We start from the raw sequence: 7,620 nt of genomic DNA on the forward strand, positions 1-7,620 counted from the left end.
AGGATGATCGCAATACCAAAGAGGGAACGCGCAAAGCCGTCGATGTGATAAATCATTAACGTAGAGGAGGAAAGGATGATGGCAATTCCAAAAAAGAAACGCACAAAGCCGTCGATATGATAAATCATCGATGTAGGAAGGCAAATAAGACCAGCACCTAGAAGTTATTAATCGGGAAAAATAAGACCTCAAAACAAGCAAGTAAGACCTCACATTAGGAGGGAAATAATATCCACGAAATGGTTTAAGAGAAACCTTAAAACCTTCGCCTAGGAAGGCTGGGAATCCACGGCTTGCACCCTAGTTCGCACGAAAGTGTAAGAGGCAAAGTCTTAACGCGCGTCGTGAACAACTCTTAGACATAAAGCTAGGGGCAATGATAAGACCTATCCGCTGAGGGTCCCTTTTATAATGGCCTTCGGTAAGGGGTGCAAAAATATGACCAAGTCGCCGACGTATTCGGTTGAGCTACGGGTGCCTTGGACGTCTGAAGCGTTACCGACCATGTCCGTATGGCAAGTCTTGGCTACGATGCACTCGGTCGCAAAGAAACCTCACTTAGGGTGTGACTTCGTAACCAATAGCCACATCGGCGAAAGGGATAAGAAGTCACGAAAACAACTGATTGTCGTAATAATCGGATTGGAGGAGACCAACATGCATGTTAGGGTTAACCTCCTTGAAGGGGCAATCAGGGGGAACATATAGGGACGACACCCTCCAGATTAGGGAGTTGCGTGACAAAAAAAAGACGACAATATCATGGGGCTATATTCATGGGAATAATTAGGCCTGTCGTATTGTGGCGAAGAATAATTAGACCTCAATAGATAATTCAAGGCGAGGTTGATGGATCGTTATTCGCAAGAATAACGAGCGCCTGAGACTTCGTCGACTTAAGACCCTTAATGATAGGGTGGGGCGCAATAAGACCTTAACTAGGAGGCGCAACAATACCTCGTAGAGCAACAAGGGAAACAAAATATGTTCAAAAGGCAAAAGAAAGAAAAAACATGAAATGAAATAAAATAAAATAGACTTGGAGGCAATGAAGTGATGCAATGCAAGAGCTAAAGTTAAACAAAGTCGTGGATGGAGCGAACCTGGAGCAAAAGAGAAATTGATGAGGCAAAGAAAATGGACACGCAAAGAACAATGCGAAGATCAATGGACGAATGAAGAACCAAAACCATGCAACGAGGAACCAAAAACAACACGAAGCGAGACCAATATATTCAAAGCTTAACGAACATAAGGCGCTAAACAAAACAAGGGCGGAGGCAACAAAGGAGCATCATATTAATTTTGCTTTGGATATCTAAAGTTCCTTCACCCACCGAAGCAAAAGGAGGCACACATATAGCGGACAAGGGAGATATGCTCACGACAAAGGAGATATGCTCGCGAGGACGACGGAGGAAGGCGAAGAGACGGCAACGAAGAAAATGATCTGTGAAGGGCGATGGAAATAACGAGATGGGAAGATCAAAGATACGAAGATGAAAGGAGACAAGAAAACGAAAGGCAACGCGAAATAAATCGGAGACACGAGGAAGAGGTTCGATGAGGAGAATGAAGGCGTGATAGAGTCCAAGCATGATAAAATATTTACACAACCAAGAGTTTGCACAGATGGTTAGGAGCATCAAATTCGCACAACAAAGATCCAGGATCAAACCTCACTATACTCACATTTTTTTCCAAACGCTAAGATGAAGACAAATTTCAAAAGTGTGCGTTTATTTCGCATAGAAAAACATGCACAAATGGTTAATCAAGCAATATGCAAGCCACAGATCCAAAGTTCAAATCCATCCTATCTCCTACACATATTTTTGCAGAAATTTTCTAAAAAGAGGTTATCCTCGCATGAAGCACACTAAGAAGAAAAGGGGCAAGGCTATAACTATTTTAATCAAAAGCGATATCTACGCACCAAGAGGAACTTGAATCAAGATAAACAGCGCGATCCAACAAGAAAGAAAATCAAAGAAGAAAAGGCAAAAATAAGACCTTAATAAAAGGCATCAGAAATGATAAAATAAGACCTTAATAAAAGGCACCAGAAATGATATTTATTATCAGATTGGCTAGGAATCCAACTGTGACGTGCAACCTAGTTCGCATACATGCAAGAGGAAAAAGAATACATATAAATAAGACCTATCGCACGTCATAGTCGGAGAACCTAGAAGGAATGACTCGAGGGAAGGATACACCGACCCCGGAACTTGAGTTGTGGAGTTTTGGGGCGAGAATAAACGAAAGTGCCCATCCGGGAGAGATACCTTAAATTTTCAGTCTAAGATAATAATCTTAGATTGAGAGCCTAAGGTAATAAAGGCTCTCCCAAGGAGTGCAGAAACTCGATCAGGGCTCCGAGGTACACGGTTGAGTCAAGAGTGCCCGGCGTGTCTGGAGCGTACCTTGCCGCTCTTGACAAGTCCTAACTATGATGCAATCGGTAAGAAGATACCCCACTTAGGGTGCGGTCTTGAAACCACAAAACCTCATCGGTGGTGGGATACCAGACTGCGAAATCAACTGGTTGTTGATACCGGATGGGAAGAGCCATAATCTTAACCAGATAGAGGTAACCTTCTTTGAAGGGGCAACCAGAGGGAAGATAAGGACGGCACCCTCCATTAGGGAGCTGAATTGTGTCAAAACACGACAATGTTATGGGGCTTTTACTCACGGGAGTACTTAGGCCTGTCGCATAGAGATATCCTGAAGAGGAAATAATACAAGAGATGATAAGACAAGATCAATGGGTCGTTGCATGAAAGTGTAAAGACTGCCTGCGATTTTGCCGCCCGACCAAATAGAGGCAACAATAAGACCTCTATATAGAGAGGCGAAATAAGACCACATTAAAAACACATAGACCTATATATTATCATGATTATATTATTAATATGCAATTCTAATAGAGCATGAATAAGGAAAAATAAGCAACAATACAATGCGATACAATGAACTAAAGATGGACAAAGAACAAAGGTAAGTAACTCAACATTATCTATACATTACATGAAAGCATCGCATAAGCATTACATGGCATAAGCATCGGATACACATTTCATTGCATAAGTGTTTTTGCTCAATTATTTCGCATAAGCAATTTGAAGTCATTATACAAAAGAAAGACGTGAAGATCAATTCGCTCATTCAACACTTTTTTAAGGGTTCTTCCCTCGTAGATAAAGAACAGAGGCAACCATGGATTATCAAGAAAACATTTTTTGTTCTTTATCTTCTCGGTCAGAATCATTTCCAAAGAAAACGCTCATTCATGAATAACAAAAATTCTTACCAACAATGGAGTAAAAGAAATAGAAGACATGTAATAAAATCACACACAACAATTTCGCATGATTGACAACAACATCAAAGCACATGAAAGCTAACATAGCATGAGGCAGAGAACATGGAACAATAGTTTCGCATGATTGATTCGCAATACCTCTTATACTTCTTCAAAGAAACTTCATACTTCTTGTACTTCTTCAAAGATACTTCATATTTCTTATATTTCTTCAAAGATACTTCATACTTCGCATACTTCAAGAAATGATACTTCATATATACTTTTTAAAGCTTCGGAACTTCACCAAAGAATAAAGGCAAGTACGTACTTCTCAAGTCCAGTATTCTTTCGCGTAGTTCCTTCAACAACAAAGATCAAAGACTACTCCAACACCACGCATCTCACACCAACAACTACAACAAGGTGGATTTTTCCTTAAAGATCGCTCTTCAAGCGATATTCAAGAAAAAAGAGGCAAAATGTAGGGGAAAAGTATCGCATAGGTTATCAAGTGTGCGAGATTCATATAAGGCTGTGTGATATTGTCGCACGGTGGATCCGAAATAAAAGGAAATATGAAATAAAAGGAAATACGAGCTGTCATCCACTAGGTAATATCCTATATAAAGAGAAAGGCAGAAAAGAGAAAGGGGATTATTATTATTAGTATTATCTCCTCCTTCTTCCTCCATAAAAACTAGAGCTCCAAATACTTATTAATGGAATCCCAATGTAATTCATATGTAATTCAATAATCATAGTGAAACCTAATCCCGTTGATGTAGATCAAATTGATCGAACCACGTAAGTCTTGTGTCCAATTTACAATTTTAGCATTTAAATCTTTATTTTGATTGTGAAATAAATTTAGATCTAGAAATAATTAATGGGGTGTGTTGTAGGAATTCCTGCAACTACATACGTGGTTTCTCTCAGTCTCTAAAGGGACATATAAGCAATAACTCTATAGCTTACGAGCATTAAACCCAAAGCAACTACTGAGATGAGTTCATTTCCAAGTCCAACATTCTTAATAGTAGGATTATTTCCCACTCTACAACTAACATTTGGCTCACATGGATACAAATCGTCGTTTTTATACTGGGAATCTAACATAAGTCTGTAAACATAGTAATTATGAGACAGATACTTAATCCACGAAATAAAACTTGGAACGTTTCTGATGTAAAATCCACAGGCTAACAATCCACCGACCACTGTTCCAATTCGATCTAGGATTCATGATTGTAGAACCAATCGCAAGACCAAGACCTTGGGAAACTAACACATTGGATAGCACAACAGCTAGGGTTTCTAAAAAAGCTTCCTACTGTTGGCTTAAATCCTGCCGTCCAATAAGTTACTGTGACAAATATGCTTGGCAGGGCAAGCTCCATGGGAAGGTCTGCGACATTTCTTGCAATGAAATAAGATGGAAGCCTATACATTCTTGACGACTGCTCCTTAATTATCATCATTCGCTCTTGAGGAAAAGTCAAGATTGCAGTGAACATTGGAGCAAGAGTCCAGTACATGTTGGAGAAGAATATAAATCCAATCTGCATAACATAAATGAATTTTGAGATAGATAAATTATTTCCAACAATTGAATTGGCTAGATGCCCAGTATCCAAACTGCATTTATTCTAGACCCGTAAGGTTGGGCAAATATTTATATTTAACCAACTATACGATTGCTCCGAGCAGTTTAAATGCACTGATGCTTATGTGCAATATGTTATTCCGAAAATGGGTCATTTGTCCAAGTATTTTTAAATCACGGTTCAAATGGACGAGTAAAAAATAGTTTGGGTGAAATGGTCAAAAAAAATTAGTAAGTTTCATTCTAGGTGAAATTTAAAAAATAGTAAGGATAAAACTGGATACATCTTGTGTAAATTAAAAATAAGAAAAAATATTTGAAAATGGGCACGATGAAACTGGTTACATCCTGCCTATTTTTACATTTTTGTCCATTTAAACAGTATCAAAATCTAACTGTCCATTTCACCCAGGAATTGTTGATTTTGATCTTTTTAACCAATTTTGTGTATGTTACTATACAGATGTGTAGTGCATGGAGTAATACTAAAGGAACCCTGTTTTATGCACTTGATAGAAGTTGGATTGAGAGTCTGAGACCTTTATAACTAGGCATCTGATGCACTGGCTACTATGATTCAAGCAAGCCCATAGTTGCTTACAAATTTTTATATATGTTTCGTACGGCTAGCAAATAGCACGACATGATAACTTATGTAGTGCTGAGGAAAACAAACAATACAGACTTCGACATGTTCATGCTGAATGAGTGGCCAAATCCCTAGTCAATTTACCATCAAAACCTGTACCAAATGGTTGTAATATTTAATTTAAATTAGTTCCTACAGTGTTAAGAGAGAAATTACCTGATCTTCGATTTGATTGATACTAGATTTCCACCATAGAATCCCACAAAGGAACGACATTATCAACATATCACAAACTTGCATGACAGAAAACGAGACATGTTTCCTTTCTAAAAGATCTCTTTTAAGCAATACTGAGAATTCTTGACCCCATGTTGTAGGCCACTGGCCAACATCTTTATCCATTTGACCATATCGACTTAAACCACTGTTATGGACTTCCAGTGTCTGTTCCTCCATCAATCTATTAAGAAGATTGTTCTTGTAAGCCAAGACAAGACCTTGTTTAACATCCTCTCTTCTTTCCTCATCTAAATCATCCAAATAAACACCTAAAACACAAAATCAGGTAATATCATGTTAGCTAAAATAAAATGTCAACAAATAGACGTATGAATGAAATATGGACCAAAAAAAGAATATTATCCACTTAGTTAAGATATAATTGAAGTGAATCTGAAATATATAATAACTTACCATTTGCGAGATCTACTAGGAAATCAGAAGGATTCATGGCAACAGATGAAGAATAGTCGATGCTAGAGAAATACTCCATGGTTTCATCCCCTTGCCGAAGTATAAAGGATTGCCATCTGACAACAACAAAATCTTATGGAACATGTAAAATAATTTACTAGAAGGTTGATGAATTGACATTAACACTGTCCGTTGACCTTCACTTGCTAACGCCCCTAACATAGATACAACCTGTTGAGACCACGTCGAATCAAGACCAGTTGTGGGTTCATCAAGCAACAATAAACTTGGATTTGTTAGGATTTCCTGACCAATACTAACTCTCTTTCGTTCTCCACTCGAAACACCTCGAATAAAAGATCCTCCCATTATACTGTTCTTACATCCTGTTAGTCCTAATTGTATTATCACTTCTTATGTTCGGATTAGCTTTTCTTTTTTGGTAATTGTGTTGGGCAGCCGTAAAAGAGCAGTGAACATTAGTGTCTCTGTTACTGTCAGGTGAGCATAGAACTTATCATCCTGAGAAACATAGCCTGTATTTCGGTTCATCGTATTGGAGAAGTAAGTTTTCCCATTGTATGTAATGGTTCCACCAAGTTGTTCACCAACTACTAGTCGACCTCCCAAAGCAGTTAAAAGAGAAGTTTTACCACAACCTGAAGGACCTAATATGGCTAGCATCTCACCAGGTTGTACTATACCCGTTATTCCTTTCAATATAACTTTCTCATTACTGTCATCATCAAATTTTAAATTTGTGGATGTTCTTTCTCCAATTCGCAATACAGTTTTCTTGGTAATGATCTTGTAAGTCACATTATCAAACTGCAAATTGAAAATTATAATGATGTTGTAATTTCTCATAAAATTATCAAATGTACATATATAATGTGGTTTTCAATATATTTGAATTTGATGAACAATTAAAATTACCTTTACCGTAACGGGATGACTTCCGACTTTCTTGATTCTACCCTCTTGTTCAGAGAACTGAACTGGACAGATATGATCCTCCTCCTCCCTATGTGCCATCTGGTTCAATCCTTGGATTCCTTGCCACCTACAGACTACGTATGGTGATCGATTCTGCAAGCTCTGGTGCTGATCTACGGATGTATCTCTTAACCTTCAATCGTGACGTATCCTTATTGTTATTACACTTCCTATAAACATGATTTGAAGTCCAAAAGAAAGTGCCTTACATCTACTGTACACGTGTAGGATCAGAATCTCGCAACAATAATGTCTCAGCGAAATTATCAAAGGCACAGCACAATAGCGTCGCAGAACAATTTCAGGAAGAATATAACAAACGACGTCAGCTAGGATCATGAGAAAGATGTGATGGTCTTGCAAAAATTAGAGAGCTTGCGAAATTAATATTTGTAAGGTTGCGAGAAAGTCGCAAACCATACCCGAAAA

General features: G+C 38.2%; 1 pseudogene; it reads right to left on the reverse strand.

Moving 5' to 3' along the window:
• Positions 1-2,690: 2,690 nt before the first annotated feature.
• On the reverse strand, positions 2,691-7,230 carry LOC113352752 (annotated as a pseudogene).
• Between the last annotated feature and the right edge of the window lie 390 nt (positions 7,231-7,620).

The sequence above is a fragment of the Papaver somniferum genome, chromosome 2, assembly GCF_003573695.1.
Source record: "Papaver somniferum cultivar HN1 chromosome 2, ASM357369v1, whole genome shotgun sequence".
Classification (NCBI taxonomy): domain Eukaryota; kingdom Viridiplantae; phylum Streptophyta; class Magnoliopsida; order Ranunculales; family Papaveraceae; genus Papaver; species Papaver somniferum.